At 39.0% G+C, this 25,510-nt stretch overlaps 1 protein-coding gene across 1 annotated transcript in view; it reads left to right on the top strand.

The window, feature by feature from the left end:
• Positions 1 to 10,725: 10,725 nt before the first annotated feature.
• The window catches only part of GPR65 (G protein-coupled receptor 65), a 41,609-nt gene continuing 26,824 nt past the window's right edge, over positions 10,726 to 25,510 (top strand). Inside the window, exon 1 of the mRNA XM_053689424.1 lies at positions 10,726 to 10,825. The gene's annotated coding sequence lies outside the window, so the exon portion shown is untranslated. The remainder of the gene's footprint in view (positions 10,826 to 25,510) is intronic.

Genomic DNA, 25,510 nt, shown 5'->3' with positions numbered 1-25,510 from the left:
TATGTAGAGCAACAATTCTTTTTTTTCAGATCCTCAGAGAGTTCTTTGTCATAAGGTGCCATGTTGAACACCAAATTTAACACACCTACTTCTCATTCACACCTGAGACCTTGTAACACTAACAAGTCACATGACAACAGGGAAGGAAAATGGCTAATTGGGCCCATTTGGACATATATGGCCAAAGCCATATATGTCTGCTCTTTCTGAACAAAGGGGATTCCAGAGAAGCATTTACAACCATTTGTGCCATGAATGCACTAACTGTTTGTAAATAATTTCAGTGAGAAACCTAAAATTGTGAAAAAGTTAACAATTTTTTTTTATTTGATTGCATTTTGTGGTGAAATGATGGCATGAAATATGCCAAAATGGGCCTAGATCAATACTTTGGGTTATCTACTAACCACACTAAAGGTAAAATTAACCCTACAAGCTCACTACAATCTACCTAATTAACCCCTTTACTGCTGTGCATAATACAAGTGTGGTGCACAGCAGCATTTAGCGGCTTTCTGAACAAAGGGGATCCAAGAGAAGCATTTACAACCATTTGTGCCATAATTGCACAAGCTGTTTGTAAATAATTTCAGTGAGAAACCTAAAGTTTGTGAAGTTAACAATTTTTTTTATTTGATCGCATTTGCGGGGAAATGGTGGCCTGAAATATACCAAAATGGGCCTAGACGTCTTCTCAACATCTTATGTGAATCTTCCAGATGAAACAAACCCTTATCGGCCCTTTCCCTTGATGCTATAAAGGCGTTTGATCCAGGAGTACGGTCGGAATATTTATGGGAGGTGTTAAAAGCTTTTCGTTTCCCCCATGACACATTATCAGCAATAAAAGCTCTGTATTCATCCCCCACAGCCACTGTCAATGGGGTTGGCTTTCATTCCCCATTTATTCCCATTTCTAACGGCACTAGACAGGGATGTCCCCTGTCTCGGCTACTCTTTGCCCTGGCCCTAGAACCCCTTGCCGAAAAGATCTGCGCAGACTCTGAAATGGAGGGCATTACTCTGTATGGTACCACCTATAAGATAGCACTGTTCACTGATGATATTACCATCTTCTCTACCAAACCAGCACAAGCAATCCCAACACTCCTGAATAATTTAGACAATTTTTGGGAATTGTCCTACTACAAACTAAAACTTACTAAGATGGAGGTTTATACCCGAGGCTTTCCACAAATTTACACCCACAATCTTAAATCCCAATATAGATTCTCCTGGTCAAAGGAGTGGGTTAAACATTTAGGAGTTATCCTTTTAAACACACATAATTAGAAGCAACTATCTACCCCTGCTAAACGAGTTGAGGAATCTTAAGCACAAATGGAACTTTCAATCCATATCTTGGTTAGGTCGTATTGCAGCCCTAAAAATTAGTTTCCTTTCAAAAATAACATACCTATTTCGGTTTGCCCATTAGACTCCCCAGGTGCCTCCTCCTTTAATTTCCGAATGAATTCACTACATTTATATGGCAGGGCAAGACTCTCCGAGTCTCTCATAAGACTTTACAGCTCCCCAGATACCGCAGCGGTTTTGCCTCACATTCTTTCACTAGATATTATGATGCAGACATTCTGACACATATTTCACACTACCGCAGGACCCTAAACATATCAAATCTTGTTATACTTGAATGCTTACACGCCTGGGATAAACTTAGGCACAACCCCTTAGTAGCTTCTCACCCATCCCCCATTCACTCTATCTCGGGGCTTCTCACAGGCCTCCCAGAATCCCACTCAAACCTGCGAGAAAAACGATATATAATATGTGTGGTACAGTAAATGAGTAAGAGGAAAATTACAGCTAAACACAAACACGGCATGTAAAAATAGCCCTAGTCCATAACGGTAAGAAAATTGAAAATCAGTCTGGTCACTAAGGGGTTAAAGGGATACTAAACCCAATTTTTTTCTTTAATGCTTCAGATAGAACATGCAATTTTAAGCAAATTTCTAATTTACTCCAATTATCAATATTTCTTCGTTCTGTTGCTATCTTTATTTAAAAAGCAGGAATGTAAAGCTTAGGAGGCAGCCCATTTTTGGTTTAGAACCTAGGTTATGCTTGCTTATTGGTGGCTAAATGTAGCCACCAATAAGCACAAACTGTCCAGGGTGCTGAACCTAAAGAGAAATAAGAAACATTGATAATAGGATTAAATTAGAAAGTTGCTTGAAATTGCATGCTCTATCTGAATTATGAAAGAAAAAATTAGGGTTTAGTGTCCCTTTAATCTATTGAAACTATAATTTAAAACATACTTACCTTTCATTTGCTGTAAGAATTTGTTTTTTAAAGTGAATACAAAAGTTTGTACAATCAAACACCATTTACTGTTACTTACCTTACTAGTTAGTTCTCCCCACAAGTCTGCTGCTCTTTCTTCCATTTCAGAAGCAGAGCACTACAGCCAATGGGAAGCTGTAATACAGACTTGTATAGAAAGAAAAGGCACATGCTCACACTACGTTCTCTCAGCCACTAGTCAAGTAATGTATGTATGTACAAACTGTTTTATTTACTTTCATTTGTTTCTTACAGCATCTAAAAGGTATATTTTTAAATTTATTTTAGTTTGTAATGGGATCCATTGTGTGTCTCTTTAAAGTTAGTTGTTGATTAAAAAAAAAAAAAAAATTAAAAAAAAAGTTAGTTGTTGATAATGTCTAAGCCTTGGTTCGCATAAAAAAAAAGTTTTACACAGTTTGATTTTTTTTTTTTTTAAATCCATGGTGGGATTTTGATGATCAACAATGTTATCTGTAGATAGGGTTGCCAGCTGCCCTTAACAGTACTGGAAAACCTGAAATCTATAGATCTGTAACTGTGAAAGAGTGGTAGTCACACAATTGCCCCTCCCCAAAACTATTGTAACAAAGCCTTTTTATTCAGCTCCGCCCTTTTGTGGCTCCGCCTTCACCCAGGGCCTGTATTTTTTTGATGAAAAGGTGGCAACCCTAGCTATACCTTAGGCCCCACCCTTGTCCTTGCCAGATTTATTTTTCACAGCGGAGCAGTGATTTTACCTTTTTGGCTGCCAGTATTACAAAAATTGATAGTTTTACCTATTTATCTGCCATTAACACATATAAGGGATTTGACCTCCCTTAACTGCCAGTAGCATCCACTGAACAGTGTTTTTAAACAAACATTGATTGCCATTAAAACATAGATTAGAAATTTTACACCAGTGGATAACAAAACATATATTAATAGTGCTCATAAATGACTGGCAAAAACATACAAGATAGTGTTGTTTTTTTAATGTTTACCAACATATTTGCAATGCATAGAGGCATAATACACCCTATAGCTGTCATTTGGGGGATTAAAAAAATAGCATTTAAGTGCCCAGTACTTTTGTATAGATTTTAATGAAAAGCCTGCTGCTGAAATACTGGACAGTCCAGTTAAATACTTTACACCTGGTAACCTGGTAACAGTCTTTAAACAGTATGTCACACTGTCTCATAGTGTTTGTTGACACCTCTGTAATTAACTCTTGAAATGTGGTGCATGAGAGGTAACATGATTACTTTATATGACAATATCCATAGTTCATATAACATACCTCACAACACTTCCCAGCAGCACAAGGGAGGTGAGGGGGCCAGTGGCCTTCTTGTGATTGGTTGGCATAGCTGTAACAGGAAGAACTGATGTGATGTGGGGTTGGACAGAGTTGCATGTCATGGGCTCAGCCAGGGGGGTGACCTCACAATCCCAAAAGATGCGGAATGGTTAGGATGTGTGCTATAGAGACTGGAGCACTGTTTATTCCAAGAAAACAGTTTGTGATAAGTCATCAGACATAACAGCTAGAGGAAAGTAGGTTAACTCTCCATAATTATTTTTTTCTGTAACTGCAAACTGTGGAACTGAGAAAGTAGTGAGTGATAATACAGATACATGTATGGTTAAAAACATTGTTATAATGATTAATAGTGTGCACTTCAAGCAACATATTATATATAGCATTGTAAGGATATGGATTGGAATGTAAATACTCTGCCGTTTATTAATATGGATACTCTTGCAAATGTCTGTAATTTGCATTTTCTAAAAATGTATCTAAATAACGTATACAGATAAATCCCAACTCACTGTTCCTTTATTGGTTAATTTTCAAATACAACAGGAGATATACATTTTCTGCCTTTAATTGCAAACAGATCGGGTAGCATTTCTGAAAACAGGCAGCCCAGATGGCAGATTAATGGGGCAGAACAACCAGATCATTTCTTTCTTTAGTAAATAAACACTTAGCTTTTAGCTTAAGTAATACATTCAAATGTGCAATGTCATCAAAAATCTAGGGTAGGATATTAATATCAGCTATAAGCAAACATTTATCACCTTACCAAACATTTAAAGTTCAAGAATTAAAGTGATGGTAAATCCAAGCGTATAACAAACTCTAGGATTTACCATCACTAAAAATCAAGTGGAGTTTAAGTCATGAGATATGTAAATAAAGGTGCTAAGCTCACCCTTTCTGTGCCGTTGCACAGCGCTACATATAGCGGCTCCGGCCATGCACAGCACATCGCTCTCCTTCAATGAGGGGATGTTTACACCTCTGAACCAATAACCGTGAATGTCAACTGACAGTGTTCTGTATTTATGGACGGATATTGGTTTAGAGGTGCAAGCAGCACCTTATTGGTAGAAGAGCGATGTACTGTAGGCGGCCGGAGCTGCTGAATTTGGCGCTGTGCAACAGCACAGAAAGGGTGAGTTTAGCACCCCTTCTTACATATGTCATCACTTAAACTCCACTTGATTTTTAGTGATGGTAAATCCTAGCGTTTGTTAGACGCTTGGATTCACCATCACTTTAAATCCATCATATAACTATGGTTTTAACCCTTGCATAGTGGTTAATAGCATATAAAATAAGTTCTAGCGCTGCAATGTAGTGCTGGGACCAAGCTGAAAATATCTGGTGAGCCAATGACAGTACTGCATTGCTGCTTCCGAGCCTTCCTAGGTATCAAGATAACAAAATCAATTTGACAATAAAAGCAAATTGAAACATATCTTGGAACTGCATGCTCTGTCTGAACCATAAAAGCTTAAAGTGACAGTCAACACAAGCATTTTTGTTGTTTTAAAAGATAGATAATCCCTTAATTACCAATTTCCCAGTTTTGCATAACCAACACAGTTATAATTATGCACATTTTACTTCTGTAATTACCTTGTATCTAAACCTCAGCAGACTGCCCCCTTATTTTAGTTCTTTTGACAGACTTGCATTTTAGCCAATCAGAGCTGTCTCCATGGTAAATTCACGTGCAAGAGCTCAATGTTATCTATATGAAACACGTGAACTAATGCCCCCTAGTGGTGAAAAACTATCAAAATGCATTTAGATTAGAGGCGGCCTTCAAGGTCTAAGAAATTAGCATATGAACTTCCTATTTTTAGCTTTCAACTAAGAATACCAAAAGAACAAAGCAAAATTGGTGATAAAAGTAAATTGTTAAAATGACATGCCCTATTTGAAACATGAAAGTTTTTTTTGGACTTGACTGCCCCTTTAATGTTGACTTAAAGGTATATTAAACACTAAATAAATGCTAGTTAAAATGGCGTATTCAAAGAAAAGATTATTCTGAAAATAACATGTAAATGTATATTGTAATGTTTCATTAGCTGTTCAAATATTGACAAAATTAGTCTAAAGTTTTAGTGTCTATAAAACAATGGGAGCTGCCATGTTGTAACTTAGGTTACCTTCTCTGCTGTTGCCAATTACGGACAGTTATAAATAGGTCACTAGAGAGTGCAGCCAATGGCTGTGTGGAATGTAACAGTGTTATGCCCTTCCATTTCTAACAGGAACTTAAAAGATCACAATTTCAGAATGGAATTACAGGAAAAGGGGACAAAATAAATAATAAAAGTATAGAGTTTTTTTTGTATACAATTTATCCTCTTATATTACCATCTCAAATTTGTTTAATGACCCTTTAATGTCCCTTCACGGTGATTATTTATACTATAATTACATATCAAGATAAGAAAACATATTTTTATTAGACATGGACATCTGTCCATCCATCCATCCATTGGTCTGGCGGTCTATCTATCTGTATGTTTGTCTGTCTATATCTATCTATCATCTATCTATCTATCTATCTATCTATCTATCTACATGACTGCATCTAAAGGACTTTAAAATTACTTGCCAGTGAAAACAAGTTACTGGCCTGAATGGAATCAGTATTTAGCTCAGTATTATAGAAAATAAAAGCCTTACTTATCCCTAGTCAACAATTATATTACTATAGACATATTTAAGTGCATTGGAGGCCGTTGCAGTCAAGTAGCTGAAAACATGGGGAAAAAAATATTTATGCAATATTCATATTTAATAAAGTATTTAATTGTGCATTTACTGTAAATATCTCACATCCCAATGTTCTTCACATAGGGGGACATATTCTAAATATTTTTAAATAGATATTATTATAAACATCTGTATATATCTATACTAGACAAAAAAAATCTGATAAATATAGAAATATTTATATTCTCTGTGAAGTACATTGGATTGTGAAATATTAATTTCGGGTTAGCGCACTTGGTTAAACGCGATCGGGATTGCTCACAGGTATGGGTGTTAGTTTGTTTTTTTTACTTTCGCACTCCATTGAAGTCTGTTGTGATTCGAAGTTCGGCTATTTGTGCATGTTAGGTTATCACTCGTGTGCAGACTTTTCACTTTCAACTTGTAATACAAGCACAACCCGATGCACGCAAAAAGCCTCCATCTAGCGAAGCTAACCCGCGAGGGGGAGCTCCACTTGCAATATAGCAATAAATAGCCAATCCCCAAACCTATCCTAGGCTCTTCCCCAACCTCATTGGCTAAGAGACATAGTTCATTGTTGTTTCTAACTCTTCTTATATGCCTGCAACAAATGTCAGAGAATTTAGAATCCCTTGAAATACCTGTAATACACTACAATAACAGTAATTATCCCCCCTTAGATGCCTGTAACCCACTCAAATGCTAGTAATGCATGTCAATATTTTTACCCCACCTCCATAGTTAAAAAAAACATAATTGGAAAGAATTTTATATGGAATTATTATTATTGTATATAATACTATAATGCTCATACCTTAAAAATTTAAAGCTTTTTGAGGCCTGAGGTAAAGAATTATCTCTTGCTATTTTGCATAACAAAGCACATGAAAAGCCTATGAAAATAAAGTTATATTTAGGCTTAATACTTAGGAAACAAATTATTAATGAAAAAAGGTTAGTAAGGAAATTCCAGGGTCAGAGTTGTAGCAAACAAGAGGAAGAAATACGTCACTTCATGGGGGATGTAGAGCATAGCGTGGTTGAAGCTTCGCATGGAATGGGCACATTTAAAATTGCCCTTTTGTTAGCAAAATCATCATTGTTTAGCAGCCTAGTATTGTTTATCATGTTTCATTTGTTGTGGTCAAGCAGGGCAAAATTAAATCAGTTCCTACTATGAACAAGCAATTTCTATGTAGAATGTTGGTGATGAGTGTTCTTAATCCTTTATGATTCACAATTTTCACAGTTAAATGCATATAAAATAAAAATTAGACCTATATGATCCAAATAGAACGTACAATAAAATTTGCTTATGTTATCAAATGTACTTCATTCTCTTAAAATCCTTTCTTGTGGACCATATGTAGATATGCTCAGGTGCATGCACATGTCTTGAGCACTATGTGGCAGTGGTGTTTGAAACAGTGCATAAAAATGTAGTTATTACACCTCATACACTTTAAAAAGGTGTTATGTTTAATTGTTAAAGTCTTATGTCTTTGGGGCCGATTTATCAATGTGCGGGCTATAGCAGATCATGTTGGCCCCACATCGATAAATGCCAACAGCATACGCTGTCGGCATTTATCATTGCACAAGCTTTTGCGGCCACTAGCAGGAGGTGTCAATCATCCCAATCGTACTTGAAATCTAGCCCTTTATGGAGAGTAAATCAAGCCCTTTATGGAGAGTTCATTTTGAGATTTGAATTGGAAAATTACCATTTTAGATATAGAAATAGTTTTTATATGATGATAGCATTCAGCTTGCATTCCTACAACAGTATTCCAAGAGGGATCGGGGCCGATTTATCACAGCCCAAATGGGGCCTTATACCCCTGTTTCCGCGCGAGCCTTCAGGCTCGCCAGAAACAGGAGTTAAGAAGCAGCGGTCTTAAGACCGCTGCTCCTTAACTCGTCTGCTGCCTCTGAGACTGCGGACATCAATCCGCCCAATCTTATACAATCGGGTTGATTAACACTCCCTGCTACGTGAATCTGCAGGGGGCGGCATTGCACAAGCAGTTTACCAGAACTGCTTGTGCAATGATAAATGCTGTCTGTATTTATCGATGTCTGGCGGACATGATCGCTACAGCGGATCATGTCCGCCAGACACTTAATAAATCGGCTCCATCATCTGATTTAAGTCAAACTGTTGTTTCTTTCCATTCCATTCTGCACAAACTATGTTTGTGAGATCAATAAATGAAAACAGCTAGGTTTTCAAATAAGGCAATTGATCACTGTAAATATTTCAAAAAGTGCACTGAGGTACAGCAGTTTGAAACAAACATGTCTTATAATAAATTGTAGGCCTGGTAGAAAACAATTGAAAAAATACAATAGTTATTTATAACAATCATTTTCACTCTACAAAAAAAATCATTAGATTTAAGTACTGATGCATCAGTTAACAAAAATGTCTTTGAAATATTAACATCAATTGTAAACCAATATGAATGTTGTTACAATACAAGGTGGGTGTTTAAAGGTAGGTAGGTGCTTAATTGTTCGCTGCCTGTAATGGTAATTTTAGTCACCTAGATTACGAGTTTTGCGTTACGGTTTTAACGCTGAAAAAAGGGCCATTTCAGCGTAAAAACCATAATGCAGCCATATAGCCATATATAGCTATACCGCAAGCATTTTAGCCTGTAACGCAACGTCAATCCCGCACTCAAAAAAAATTACGTTTTTGAGTGGGATTTCCATAGCGGTGAGGCTAAAATGCTTCAGTTACGGTTGCCTATACCGACACGATCCGTTCCGCAATCTGAGACCAGTAGTTATGAGTTTTGCGCAACAAAACTGTTACACAAAACTCATAACTAAAATGTTACAAAGTACACTAACACCCATAAACTACCTATTAACCCCTATTCCGCCACCCTCCCGCATCGCAAACACTATAATAAAGTTATTAACCCCTAATCTGGCGCTCCCGACATCACTGCCACTAATAAAATTTATTAACCCCTATTCCGCCGCTCCCCGACATTGCCACCACTAAAAGGGGTTAATAACTTTATTTAGTGGTGGCAATGTCGGGGAGCGGCGGAATAGTTATTACCCCTAAACCTCTGGCCTCACACATCGCCACCACTAAATAAACCTATTAACCAATAAACCGCCAGCCCCCCACATCGCAAAAAACTAAATTTAACTATTAACCCCTAAACTTAACAACCCCTAACTTTAAATTAAAATTACAATATCCCTATCTTAAAATAAATAAAAACTTACCTGTGAAATAAAAAATAACTAAGTTTAAACTAACAATTAACTTAACAACTATTGTACTAAAATTAAAAAAACTACCAATTAAAAAAACTAAATTACACATTAAAAAAAACCTAACACTACTAAAAAAAATTAAATCTAAAATTACAAAAAAAAAATACTTAATTACAAAAAAATACAAACACTAAATTACAAAAAATAACAAACACTAAATTACAAAAAATAACAAACGAAATTATCCAAAATAAAAACAATTACACCTAATCTAATAGTTCTTAAGAATTGCTTGTGCGATCGGGTTGATTTCTGGCGATGTCTGTCCGTCGCCTCAGAGCAGGCAGACAGGTTATGGAGCAGCGGTCTTTAGACCGCTGCTTCATAACTTGTTTTTCCGGCGAGCCTGATAAATATGCCCCTTAATCTACACTGGAAATAGTTTTTTCATCTAGTACAGTGATTTTTAACCTTTTTTTTGCTGTGGCACATTTTTTTACGTTAAAAAATCCTGTGGCACACCACCATCCCAAAATTTTAAAAAAATCACACATTGTAGCCTAATACAGCAAATATATATACACATACACACAAACACACACATACTGTATGTATTGTGCTGTTATGCCATGCCTCCTACAAACTACCCCTGCACTGGGAGTAAAAAACAAGCTAAGTTTAAAAAATATGTCACACTGTTGTCAGTGTGCGGTGGCACACCTAAGGATCTCTCACGGCACACTAGTGTGCCACGGCACACAGGTTGAAAAACACTGATCTAGTATACTCTGCTACAGTTTTTGTTAAATGCAAAACTATTACTTTCCTAACTGCTTTTAAAGTATTAAAAATGAATGAAATATTAGGATGTAAACTTCATAAAAGCCTTGAAGTCACCCAGGGACTAGATCTTGCTTTAAATATTTAATTGAGTCGCCTCACAGCTTATCTGTTGTCTGTACTGAATAAAGTATTATTTCAACACTGTTTTCCCACACTGGTATCAGATTAAATGACATTGCAGGCACATGTGATTCTTTGTGGTATAATTATTAGGATATGCAAACACTGTCTCTGGCACTTCCAAACCTGGCACTGTCTCTGATGGCAGTCAGTACGTGAGTTCATTTGTTTTATAGAGAATTAAAGCCCACAACGGAATATGAGTACCTTGTTTGGAAAATGGATCTGAATAAAACTGGACACTTGTTTCAGATCAATTCAGTCGGAAGAAAATAGTGGGTAAGTTTCTGAATAATCTAAATGTTAATATAGGAAAACACAACTTTAAACATTCTATTTTCTGATACGTAGAACTGTACTAGAATGTGCAAGTTAGATTTGTTTCTCTTAATTGTTTTTTGTTTTTTACTGAACTTGTTAAACAGCAAATATTTACATGTATTTTGATATATGAGGATTATTAGACTTCTTATTTATATAATGTCTGTATTTACAGGGAAAAAAAACATTTTGTTGGTTTATTTAATAGTTTATAATTATAGGATTTAGATTTTTAGGTGTAAAACACTTTGCAAGCTTGTCTATTGTATTTTATAAAAAATATTTACATGAAAACAAAGATAAAAAAATAGTGAGTAGAAAATAGTGAATAACAGCACAACTTCCTGTTTAAAATGTTATCTTGTTGAAATATTCACTTTCACTTATACTCGTGCTTTTTGGAATGTGTCTCCTTGGTAGGTCACATAAGGTTCCCCTCCCTCTAATTTTTCAGCACAACATTCTACAAGTGACTTTTCCATTTCTATAATGGGCTGTTCTCCAGGTCCACTAACTAACAGCTAGATTCCGAGTTTTGCGTTATGAGCTGTGCGTTGCTAACATGCACGTTATTGTCACCGCTCACTTACCTACAGCGCTGGTATTACAGGTTTTTACAAACCCGGCGTTAAATGGCAAGAAGTGAGCGCAGAGCAAAATTGTGCTCCATACCGCACTCCAGTGCTCGTGCACGATTTCCCCATAAACATCAATGGGGAGAGCCGGCTGAGAAAAAGTATAACACCTGCCAAAAATCAGCATAAAGCTCCTTAACACAGCCCCATTGATTCTTATGGGGAAACGAAATTTATGTTTACACCTAACACCCTAACATGAACCCCGAGTCTAAACACCCCTATTCTTACACTTATTAATCCCTAATCTGCCGCCCCCGACATTGCTGACACCTACATTATATTTATTAACCCCTAATCTGCTGCCCACATCGCCAACACCTACATTATATTTATTAACCCCTAATCTGCTGCCCACAACATCGCCAACACCTACATAATGTTATTAACCCCTAATCTGCCGCCACTATAATAAATATATTAACCTCTAAACCGCATCGCAAACACTAGTTAAATATTATTAACCCCTAATCTGCCGCCCCTAACATCGCCGCCACCTACATTTATTAACCCCTAATCTGCCCCCCAATGCTGCCGCCACTATATTATATTTATTAATCCCTAAATCTAAGTCTAACCCTAACACCCCCTAACTTAAATATAATTTAAATAAATCTCAAGAAAAATTCCTATCATTACCTAAATAATTTCTATTTAAAACTAAATACTTACCTATAAAATAAACCCGTAACTAGCTACAATATAACTAATAGTTACATTGTAGCTAGTTTAGGGTTTATTTTTATTTTACAGGCAAGTTTGTATTTATTTTAACTAGGTAGAATGGTTACTAAATAGTTATTAACTATTTACTAACTACCTAGCTAAAATAAATACAAATTGACCTGTAAAATAAAACCTAAGTTACAATAACACCTAACACTACACTACAATTAAATAAATTAAATAAAATTACACTGTTACACAAAAAAATAAACGCTAAGTTACAAAAAAGAAAAAAGAAATTATCAAAGTTTTAAACTAATTACACCTAATCTAAGGGCCCTATGAAAATAAAAAAGCCCCCCCCCCCCCGAAAATAAAAAAAACCCTAGTCTACAATAAACTACAAATAGCCCTTAAAAGGGCCTTTTGCGGGGCATTGCCCCAAAGAAATCAGCTCTTTTACCTGTAAAAAAAGCGCATTTAGCTCTATTGCTGCCCAAAGCCCTAACCTAAAGAAAAAAAAATCCAATACACCCTTAAAAAATCCTAACACTAACCCCTGAAGATTCACTTACCGTGAGAAGTCTTCATCCAAGCGGCAAGATGTCCTCAACGAAGCCGGCAGAAGTGGTCCTCCAGATGGGCAGAAGTGGTCCTCCAGACGGGCAGAAGTCTTCATCCAGATGGCATCTTCTATCTTCATCCATCCAGCGCGGAGCGGCTCCATCTTCAAGACATCCGGCGCTGAGCGAGGATTGAACTTCAATCCTATTGGCTGATTGCATCAACCTTAATTCCTATTGGCTGATAGAATTCTTAACCTCCATACATTACAAACTTTAAAAGAAACACAGCTAGATTACGAGTTTTGTGTTATGGCTCATAACGCTGCTTTTTTACTACCGCTGCTATTGCGAGTCTTGTAGGTATAGCTTTGTCAATGGGACTACCATAGCGCTGGTATTGATCTGTACCGCCACCTTAAAGTCAGTAGTTATGGGTTTTAAGTTACAGAGCTGTACCATGAAACTCATAACTAAAGTGTTAAAAAGTACACTAACACCCATAAACTACCTATTAACCCCTAAACCGAGGCCCTCCTGCATTGCAAATACTAAAATAAATTAAATGGAGCCGCTGCGCGTCGGAAGGATGAAGATAGAAGATGCCGTCTGGAGAATGACTTCTTGTCGCTTGGATGAAGACTTCTCCCGGCTTCGTTGAGGACTTTTCCCGGCTGGATGAGGATGGATGTCTGGTCTTCCAAAACTGTAAGTGGATCTTCGGGGGTTAGTGTTAGGTTTTTTAAGGGTTTATTGGGTGGGTTTTAATTTAAGCTTAGGGTTTTGGGCAATGTAAAAGAGCTTAATGCCCTTTTAAGAGCAATGCCTATCCAAATGCCATTTTCAGGGCAATGGGGAGCTTAGGTTTATTTAGATAGGATTTTATTTGGGGGGTGGTTGTGTGGGTGGTGGGTTTTACTGTTGGGGGTTACCGGTAAAAGAGCTGATTTCTTTGGGGCAATGCCCCGCAAAAGGCCCTTTTTTTAAGGGCTATTAGCAGTTTAGTGTAGGCTAGGTTTTTTTTTTATTTTTTGGGGAGGGCTTTTTTATTTTTATTTTTGATAATTTCTTTTTTTATTTTGTGTAATTTAGTGTTTATTATTTTTTGTAATTTAGATAAATGTATTTTTTTTATTTAATGTATTTAATTTTATTGTAATGTTAGGTGTTAGTGTAACTCAGGTTAGGTTTTATTTTACAGGTAACTTTGTATTTATTTTAGCTAGGTAGCTAGTAAATAATCAATAACTATTTACTAACTAGTCTTCCTAGTTAAAATAAATACAAACTTACCTGTGAAATAAAAATAAAACCTAAGCTAGCTACAATGTAACTATTAGTTATATTGTAGCTAGCTTAGGGTTTATTTTACAGGTAAGTATTTAGTTTTAAAAAGGAATTATTTAGTTATGAATAGTAGGTTTTATTTAAAATTATTTTAATTATGTTAAAGTTAGGGGTGTTAGCGTTAGGGTTACGTTAGGGTTAGACTTAGGGTTAGGTTTAGGGGTTAATATATTTATTTAGTGTTAGTGATGTGGGAGGCCAGAGGTTTAGGGGTTAATAACTTTAGTATAGTGGCTGCGGCGACATTGAGGGCGGCAGATTAGGGGTTAATAAATGTATGTAGGTGACGGCGACATTGGGGCGGCAGATTAGGGGTTAATAAATTTATGCACAAAGAGAGAAATAGGCAGGCACAACTCCAGAACGATATATAGATTAAAACAGAAAAAATGCTTTATTGTTCATCCATTAAAAAGTAGTACATGCAGACAGGCAGTGTAGGAGTTAATACATTTATGTAGGTCGCGGCGACATTGGGGTGGCAGATTAGGGGTTAATAAGTGTAATGTAGAGGTCGGTGATGTTAGGGGCAGCAGATTAGGGGTGTTTAGACTCAGGGTTTATGTTAGGGTGTTAGGTTTAAACATACATTTTCATTCCCCATAGACATCAATGGGGCTGCTTTACGGTCCGTGATTGCAGGTGACAGGCTTTTTTTTAGCCAGCTCTCCCCTTTGATGTCTATGGGGAAATCGTGCACGAGCACGTAACAGCCAGCAGCTCAAAGCAGCGCTTATATTTGTGTGCAGTATGGAGCTCAACGCAGCCATATCGCCCATTTTTGCAAACCTGTAATAGCAGCCCTATTAAAGGTGAGCGGTGGAAATAACTTGCAAGTTATTTCCACCGTCCCGTGAGGTACGTTCCCTGCAATCATCTCCTATTTCACATGCAGCTTCCCATTGCACTGCTATTCCTCCTTCAGGAGGGGCCCTCTTACTGCCAGACTTTACTGAACAGCTACAAATGGCAGTGTCTGCAGCCTTCAGTGCTTTACCTCGCCCTGCTAAGCGCAAGCGAAAGGTCAAATATTGCTATCCTTCCCAGGGGTCATCTACCAACTTGTTGGATTTATCTGATTCAAGATTATCCGCTGATGAGGATGCCTCTGATACTTCAGAGGATGCTCTTTCTGGGTCTGAATCTGCTGCCTCTAAGCCTCCGGCTGCGGAGGAACCAGACTTTAGATTTAGGATTGAACACTTACGCTTTCTGTTAAAGGAATTTTTGGCTACCTTAGAGGTTCCAGAGCTTAAATTACATGAGGAACCTTCTACTCCTAAACTAGATAATGTCTATGAGGACAGGGTGGTGCCACAGACTTTCCCAGTTCCCGTAAAGATGGTGAATATTTTTAAGAATGAATGGGAGAGACTTGGTTCTTCTTTTTCCCCCTCTTCTTCCTTTAAGAAGTTGTTCCCGGTACCGGACTCTCAATTGGAGTTGTGGGGTTCCATCCCTAAGGTGGATGTCACTATCTCCACGCTTGCTAAGCACACTACTATTCCGCTTGAGGATAGTTTGTCGTTTAAGGAGCCCATAATTAAGAAGCTAGAAACTCTGTTAAGAAAGATGTTTCAGCACACAGGATATTTATTTCAACCGGCAGCGGTGGTTGCTGCAGTGGCTGGAGCTTCTACCTATTGGTACGACTCTTTATCTGAAATTATCAAGGTGGAAGGTCACCTTGACGCGATCCAGGAAAGAATTAAGGCCTTGAGGGTAACTAATTATTTTATCTGTGATGCAAATATGCAGATTATTCACCTGAATGCCAAGACATCAGGTTTTTCTGTGCTAGCACGTAGGACACTGTGGCTGAAGTCTTGGTCTGCGGACATGACTTCAAAATCTAGATTACTTTCCCTTCCATTTAACGGGAAGATTCTTTTTGGTCCAGGCCTGGACCCAATCATATCCACAGTCACTGGTGGCAAAGGTGCCTTTCTACCGCAGGATAAGAAGAATAAACCTAAAGGACAAGGTCCTAATTTTCTTCCCTTTCGTTCAGATAAATCCCAAAGCCAGCAGCCCTCCGCAAAGCCTGAACAGTCCAAGGAAACTTGGAAACCAACTCAGTCTTGGAATAAATCCATTCAGAACAAGAAGCCCATCGAATCAAAGTCGGCATTAAGGGGCGACCCCTGATCCATTGCTGGATCATGTTGGGGGCAGACTATCTCTCTTTATGGAGGCTTGGCTTGGGGATGTGCAAGTCCCTTTGGTTCTGGAGGTCATCGCTCAGGGATACAGGATAGGTTTCAAATCTCATGCACCCAGAGGCAGATTCCTCTTGTCAAACCTGTCTTCAAGACCAGAAAAACTAGAAGCTTTTCTAGAGTGCGTGAGGGATCTCTCCTCCCTGGGAGTAATTGTGCTGGTACCTCTAGCAGAGAGAGGTCTGGGGTACTACTCAAACCCTTTTGTGGTCCCAAAGAAGGAGGGTATGTTTCGCCCGATTCTGGACCTAAAGTGCTTAAACAAGTTCCTGTCGGTCCCATCGTTCAAGATGGAGACAATAGGGTCCATTCTGCCCTTAGTTCAAGAAGGGCAGTTCATGACAACGATAGACTTGAAGGATGCTTACCTTCATGTTCCAAAAGATTTGCGTTCCTGGACCAGCACTTCCAGTTTGTAGCACTTCCATTTAGTCTAGCTACTGCCCCAAGAGTCTTTAAAAAGGTTCTGGGGGCTCTGCTTGCAGTGGTGAGAACCAGAGGTATAGCAGTAGCACCATACTTAGACGACATCCTGGTTCAGGCTCCATCCTGCCGGCTGGCAGAGGACCATTCAAAAGCTCTTCTATTTCTTCTTCGATCTCATGGATGGAAGATAAACTTAGAAAATAGTTCTCTCGTTCCCAGCAGGGCCGCCACTAGAAATTGTGGGGCCCGTTAACCAATGATCAGAACCCCCTTTGACATGTGCAATTTTCAACCAAGTTACTAAAACGTATATGCACTTTATTCTTAAGTGTAGTCAAACTTGGAAATGTTGTAAAGGTAGTAACACACAAACACAGAACTCAGTAGTAAGGTCAAAATGTCCTAAAAAGGAACAGACAATGGACAGCAATCTCAAACACAAACTTGCACATAGACCCAAGGAAGCACCCACAGAGACAGCCTCAGAAAACACACAACATACACACACACACAGAGAAACTCACAGAAAGCACACAAAGACATATATACTCACACACACACACACACACCCTTACAGAGACATCCACAGAAAATGCACAAAGACACACACACACACAGAGACACTCACAGAAAACACACAAAGACATATATACTCACACACACACACACACACACCCTTACAGAGACATCCACAGAAAATGCACAGACAGACACATAAACCCTCACAGAGAGACCCACAGAAAAGAAATACATACACACTCATAAAGACACCAACAAAGACATAAACACAGACACCCACAGAAACACTCACAGAAGGTAACATTTCTGCACATTGCCATCCCATAAATCAGCAGTGTGTGACATGCATGATAAAAAAAAATAGCAGAAATCACTTTTCTAATATTTGTAAATGAGCAAACATACTTCTGTGAATTCAAAAGTGTACATTATTGATCTGTCAGAATGGGTAGATTAAGAAAAGTACTTTTTAAAGGTTGACATATGTTTTTGGTTCCCCCCCCCCCCCCATTTTCCCCAACTAAGAGCACCACTTCAAATCTGTCAGCTGTACTTATGGATTTTGAAAATGCTGTACTCTATATGGTCTTGGTGGAACCATAAGCTGTGGTACTCAGTCTCATACCATTAGTATTGGTTAAATGCAGGATTTAGGCTTGTTTGTATGTATATAAAAATTAAATCAGCTGTAGTGTAAACTGAACAGTGTTAAGTTAACCTGTCTCATTTCAAACACTGAGCAATCTTCGCCTGAGAGTATAACATTTTATGCAGATGTAAAAATCTTAGATAAAATGCCTCCTGGCAATTGGAAAGTCCTTGCATAAAGGGGCCGTAAACTATAATGTAATTAAAATATATTTATAAATAAAAAAAAATCATGTCTGCCAAAAGGGCACCTACCATTTGTGTATCGAGGAAGAAACATTTCTGCATGGTTTTAAATATAGAATTTCTACAGCATTGTCAAATAATCATAAAATACACTGCTGCATATTGCTAACAAAATGAAATGTGTTTTTATGGAACCCTGACCTCACCATACAACTACCACACTAAAGTTACTATCTGAAATTTCACAAATAAATAAAAAAACATTTACTAAGTGATCTGCCATCTGACTCAGGCACACACTCTACAAATTGAAGTGCCAAGTCTGTGTCAAACTGTGCTTAGGGGTTTAGTGCACACTCAGAAATCCTCTCAAATGCTAATACTTTACTCCTTGTAATGACATTTCCCTATCCTCAATAGCACTCTACTGTAGCGCCCTCTGGTGGCGGCCAAAATGTAATTTTTTTTAAAATAATAGTTGTGCTTGCCTCATGGGGCCCCCTGGCCCACTGGGCCCCTGACAGGAGTCACCCTATTCACCCCCTGATGGCTGCCCTGGTTCCCAGTACCAGGGTGGAATTCCTGGGTATGATAATATCCATGAGGATATTTCTTACAGACCAGAGACGTTACAAAATAACTTCCAATTGTCTTGCCCTACAGACCTTCTTAAGGCCCTCTGTGGCCCGGTGTATGGAGGTAATTGGGCTCATGGTATCCAGCATAGACATCATCCCATTCGCCAGATTCCATCTCAGACCTCTTCAGCTGTGCATGCTGAGTCAGTGAAACGGCGACCACTCGGATCTGTCACAACAGATTTCTCTTGACAACTGGTTGAGAGAATTGCTCTCTTGGTGGCTCTGTCCAGATCACCTGTCCCAAGGGACATCCTTCTTGAGACCATCCTGGGAGATTGTGACTACGGATGCAAGTCTATCAGGATGGGGATCTTTTTGGGGTGTCAGGAAGGCACGGGGCCTGTGGACTCGAGAGGAATCTCTCCTCCCTATCAATATTTTGGAACTTCGAGCGATCTTTAATGCTCTGAAGGCTTGGCCTCTTCTGGGTTTGTCCTAGTTTATCAGATTCCAATCAGACAACATAACGTCGGTAGCTTACATCAACTATCAGGGGGAAACAAGGAGCTCCCTAGCAATGAGGGAAGTATCTCGGATTCTGGAATGGGTGGAGGCACACAACTGCTCGCTGTCAGTGATCCACATTCTGGGTGTGGACAACTGGGAAGAAGATTTCCTCAGCAGACAATCCTTTCATCCGGGGGAATAGTCTGTCCATCCCGAGGTGTTTGCGGAGATTTGCAACAGATGGGGGACACCGGAGATAGATCTCATGGCGTCCCGGCTCAATACCAAGCTACCCAGATACGGGTCACAGTCCAGGGATCCTCAGGCGTAGCTAATAGATACATTAGCAGTGCCTTGGAGGTTCAATCTAGTTTACATTTTTCCACCGTTACTACTTTTTCCTCGGGTAGTGGCCCGCATCAAGCAGGAGCAAGCTTCGGCAATACTAATTGCTCCATCGTGGCCGTGAAGGATGTGGTTCGCGGACCTGGTGGGAATTTCTTCATCTCCTCCATGGAGGTTACCTTGTTGCAGGGATCTGCTGGAACAGGGTCCTTTTGTTTATCCAAATCTAGATTCTCTGAGGCTGACTGCGTGGAGATTGAACGCTTAGTCCTAGCCAAGAGAGGTTTTTCTGAGAGAGTGATTGATACTCTCATTCAAGCTCGAAAGACGGTCACTCATCGCATCTATCATAAGGTGTGAAGGACCTACTTATTCTGGTGTGAAGAGCGTGGATTCCCCTGGCAAAAGGTCAAGGTTTCCAGGATTTTTTCCTTTCTACAGGATGGTCTGGAGAAGGGCCTTTCTGCTAGTTCCCTAAAGGGACAGATTTCGGCTCTATCTGTTTTATTGCACAAGAGACTCGCTGAGCTTCCTGATGTTTAATCTTTTGTTAAGGCTCTGCCTAGAATCAGGCCTGTGTTTAGATCTACCGCTCCTCCTTGGAGTTTAAATCTAGTTCTTAAAGTTTTGCAGAGGGCTCCGTTTGAGCCTGTGCATGTGATTGACATCAAATTACTGTCTTGGAAGGTTCTTTTTCTACTGGCTATTGCTTCGGCACGCAGAGTCTCTGAGATGGCTGCCCTGCAATGTGAGCCTCCTTACCTAGTTTTTCATGCTGATAAGGCTGTTCTTCGTACTGGGTTAGGTTTTCTCCCTAAGGTCGTTTCTGATCGCCACATCAATCAGGAGATTGTGGTTCCTTCCTTGTGTCCTAATCCTTCTTCTTCGAAGGAACGGTTACTCCATAATTTGGACGTGGTCCGGGCTTTGAAGTTCTATCTTCATGCTACAAAGGAATTTAGACAGACTTCTTCTTTGTTTGTTGTTTATTCTGAGAAGTGTAGAGGGCAGAAGGCCTCTTCCACTTCCTTATCTTTTTGTTTAAGGAGTCTTATTCACTTAGCATATAAGACAGCGGGACACAAGCCTCCTCAGAGGATTAAGGTTCATTCAACTAGAGCTGTGGCATCCTCTTGGGCCTTTAAGAATGAGGATTCTATGGAGCAGATTTGTAGGGCAGCTACCTGGTCCTCCTTACATACCTTTTCAAAATGTTGCGTTTGACGTTTTTGCTTCGGCTGAAGCAGCTTTTGGGAGAAAAGTTTTGCAGGCTGTGGTGCCCTCAGAATAGGGTCCACCTCTCTTTTTTCCCTCCCGTTTTCATTCAGTGTCCTCTAGAGCTTGGGTATATGTTTCCCACAAGTAAGGAATGAAGCCAAGGACTCTCCTCATATTAAGAAGAAAAACATAAATTATGCTTACCAGATAATTTCCTTTCCTTCTGTATGAGGAGAGTCCACGGCCCCCGCCCGTGTTCTCCGTTGGGTGGACCAAAATTTTGTTTATTCTTCTGGCACCCTTTATACCCTGATATTTCTCCTACTGTTCCTTGTTCCCTTGGCAGATTGACTGGGATATGAGGGAAGTGGGGGAGGTGTTTAAGCCTTTGGCTGGGGTGTCTTTGCCTCCTCCTGGTGACCAGGTTCTGTATTTCCCACAAGTAAGGAATGAAGCCATGGACTCTCCTCATACAGAAGGAAAGGAAATGATCTGGTAAGCATAATTAATGTTTTTGATCGCCTTGATGGGTTTCATAGCACAAACATTTAAATATAAAGTGTTACATTCAGGTATTCCATTTGAATATTGATTCCCATAGACTTACACTGAAGTCTATGGGCATCATTATTTGAATATTAATATTCAAAAGTTCAAATGTTACATTTCATACTGAAGTGTTACATTGTATAAAGAAAAAAAATACAACTGCTTGTATAGATACAGTATATGTTGAATATTACTTAAACCAGTGACATGCAGTAATAGTTTTTAAATGTGATTAATAATAATAAAAAAATATATATTTTCAGTTTTATTTTTTGGGGCACGCCCCCCTTTAGGTACCCCCTGCCACCCGATAGGATTACCATCACACAGTCACACTGAATAAGTATTATAATTCAAATTCAGCATCCATGTTGCACAATAAGAAGGCAGTGAGCTGTTCCGCTGCCCTCCATTGATTGCGCAACCTGGATGCTGAATATGTTCTTAGCTCACTATGAGCTAGCACCACCCAGTGGTGGATTCCAGGCCCCATACATGCTCCAATAGAGGCGGTTCTCAAAACCGCCTCTAGGATGGAGCAAATTTACAGAGAATCAGCAGCATCAGCGCTGCAGGGGAGGCGTGCCTGTTGGTCTTGGCTGACTCGGCTGAGTGACTTGGCATTTGGCGCCTTGGCCGGAAGACAACAGCAGTAACAGGAGGGAGCTGCTGCTGCGCCGTAGATGAGCCAGGAGCCACGTGAGAGAGCTCAGTATGTCACATTCTCAGTGTCACAGCACTAAGAGCGAGCTGCTCAGCCTCAAGGATGAGGAGGACGAGTGTCCGGCAACTGTCTGTGTCTGTCGTGACCGACTGGACTTTTACATCACTGAGTTACGATTAGGTACTGGGTAGAGTGAGGAGGACTTCTTCACTGAGGAATGTGAGGATTAGTAGGGCCGTGATCATGAGTCCACCAGTCCAGGACATGTAGGACAGCTGCTGCTGAATGTGTCACAGTGTCACTAGCCCACAAGAACTTCTATTATTGGTAGCACAATTATCATAATGAGATGCATTAACAATAAGTTGATGAGGAAACGGGAATTCAAATTTCTGGCTGCCATAATTATATATGTATACAGGGAGTGCAGAATTATTAGGCAAGTTGTATTTTTGAGGATTAATTTTATTATTGAACAACAACCATGTTCTCAATGAACCCAAAAAACTAATTAATATCAAAGCTGAATAGTTTTGGAAGTAGTTTTTAGTTTGTTTTTAGTTATAGCTATTTTAGGGGGATATCTGTGTGTGCAGGTGACTATTACTGTGCATAATTATTAGGCAACTTAACAAAAAACAAATATATACCCATTTCAATTATTTATTTTTACCAGTGAAACCAATATAACATCTCAACATTCACAAATATACATTTCTGACATTCAAAAACAAAACAAAAACAAATCAGTGACCAATATAGCCACCTTTCTTTGCAAGGACACTCAAAAGCCTGCCATCCATGGATTCTGTCAGTGTTTTGATCTGTTCACCATCAACATTGCGTGCAGCAGCAACCACAGCCTCCCAGACACTGTTCAGAGAGGTGTACTGTTTTGCCTCCTTGTAAATCTCACATTTGATGATGGACCACAGGTTCTCAATAGGGTTCAGATCAGGTGAACAAGGAGGCCATGTCATTAGATTTTCTTCTTTTATACCCTTTCTTGCCAGCCACGCTGTGGAGTACTTGGACGCGTGTGCATTGTCGTGCATGAAAATCATGTTTTTCTTGAAGGATGCAGACTTCTTCCTTTACCACTGCTTGAAGAAGGTGTCTTCCAGAAACTGGCAGTAGGACTGGGAGTTGAGCTTGACTCCATCCTCAACCCGAAAAGGCCCCACAAGCTCATCTTTGATGATACCAGCCCAAACCAGTACTCCACCTCCACCTTGCTGGCGTCTGAGTCGGACTGGAGCTCTCTGCCCTTTACCAATCCAGCCACGGGCCCATCCATCTGGCCCATCAAGACTCACTCTCATTTCATCAGTCCATAAAACTTTAGAAAAATCAGTCTTGAGATATTTCTTGGCCCAGTCTTGACGTTTCAGCTTGTGTGTCTTGTTCAGTGGTGGTCATCTTTCAGCCTTTCTTACCTTGGCCATGTCTCTGAGTATTGCACACCTTGTGCTTTTGGGCACTCCAGTGATGTTGCAGCTCTGAAATATGGCCAAACTGGTGGCAAGTGGCATCTTGGCAGCTGCACGCTTGACTTTTCTCAGTTCATGGGCAGTTATTTTCTGCCTTGGTTTTTCCACACGCTTCTTGCGACCTTGTTGACTATTTTGAATGAAACGCTTGATTGTTCGATGATCACGCTTCAGAAGCTTTGCAATTTTAAGAGTGCTGCATCCCTCTGCAAGATATCTCACTATTTTTTGACTTTTCTGAGCCTGTCAAGTCCTTCTTTTGACCCATTTTGCCAAAGGAAAGGAAGTTGCCTAATAATTATGCACACCTGATATAGGGTGTTGATGTCATTAGACCACACCCCTTCTCATTACAGAGATGCACATCACCTAATATGCTTAATTGGTAGTAGGCTTTCGAGCCTATACAGCTTGGAGTAAGACAACATGCATAAAGAGGATGATGTGGTCAAAATACTCATTTGCCTAATAATTCTGCACTCCCTGTATATATATATATATATATATATATATATATATATATATATATATATATGGTGAGGGTCCTTAAGTCTTAACGGATGACCTGCTTTTGTCCTATTGATAAAGAGGCCAACTAATTGCTTGTGTGTATTTGACGAATGTCATGTTTATTGCAATAGGGTACACATGGGGCAGCCATGTTAGTTATATATGGATATATGTCTAGTGTTTTAACAGCTTCAAATATGTTATACATTGCTAATGGGTGCTGTTTATGTGATTAGTCTTACATGTCTAATGTAATCAACTATACCACTGATTTATCAAAGAAAAGATGGCATCAATCAATGACTTCTAGAACTTTTAGCAAAGGAAAAATACTTTTCAAAAGATCTTTCTATTAAAAATACTACTAGAAGGGTAAAAAAAAATAGCTTTTTAAAATATAAACAATAAAATTACCTTTAACCAGTAAAATCAATCTGTGTGTGTTTGTGTGAGTCTTCTTGTATATCTGAGTGTATATTTCTGTGTGTAATTTCGTATGTGTCTGTTTATGTGTGTGTCACTGTGTGTCTGTATGTGTTAGTGCCTCTGTATGTTTGAGTGTGTTTCTGTGTGTATGTGAATCTATGTTTGTGAGTGTGTGTTTCTATGTATGTGTGGGGGACCCTGATTCATGGTTTTGTAAGGGACTGTACAAGAATGTCAGGAGTATGTTAGGACTGTACATGGATGTCAGCAGTTTTCTGGAAATGTATATGATGTAAGCAGTATGCTAGGGCTATACATGGATGTTAGTAAAAAATAAATATATATATATATTTTTTTTTATTAAAATTCTGTTTTTATAGCCTTATTGCTATAATTTCTTAGGTGCTTTGCTTACCTTGTATTTTAGATGTAGAATTTCATAGTGGGAAGGGTTTTAGTACTTGGGCCACTGAATTGTACTGGCCCCCTGGTTCCAAAATTGCCAGTTATCCCCTGCATTTTTTATGCATTAGTTGCATTATGGAGTTTATGGTTTTAACATGTGGTCAGATTGTTTGGAAACCTTGTTTGTGTGCTTGCAGGTATTTCATCCTGCCTGGGTCAGAATTCAGTCTACACCAAAATTGCTATTATTTAAAAAGATAGATAATGCCTTTACAACCCATTCCCTAGCTTTGCACAATTAACATTGTTATATTAATATACTTTATAACCGTTTAATCACTAAATTTCTGACTGTTTAAGCCACTACAGACAGCCTCTTATCACATGCTTTTTTATTAGCTTTTTCACAACAAGAGACTGCTAATTCATGTGTGTCATATAGATAACATTGTGCTCTCTCCCATGAAGTTGTGCAGGACACAGCACTAACTGGCTAAAATGCAAGTCAATAGATAATAAATGAATAGCCCTGAGATAAGGAGACTGTCTATAGAGGCTTAAATACAAGATATTAGATACAATTCTAATCGTCATTGTGTAACCAGCTAATTTAATAGTAAATTTAAGTTACCTCTATTAGGTTCATATATGTGCTTCTCAGGTGTATCATAGCCACTGCCTCACTAGACTCTGAGCTCACCGTACGTCACTGACTTAAACATAATACTTTTGAATAGAA

The sequence above is a fragment of the Bombina bombina genome, chromosome 1 (genome assembly GCF_027579735.1).
Source record: "Bombina bombina isolate aBomBom1 chromosome 1, aBomBom1.pri, whole genome shotgun sequence".
NCBI classification, from domain to species: Eukaryota; Metazoa; Chordata; class Amphibia; order Anura; family Bombinatoridae; genus Bombina; species Bombina bombina.
This window is presented reverse-complemented; position numbering and strand designations above follow the sequence as displayed.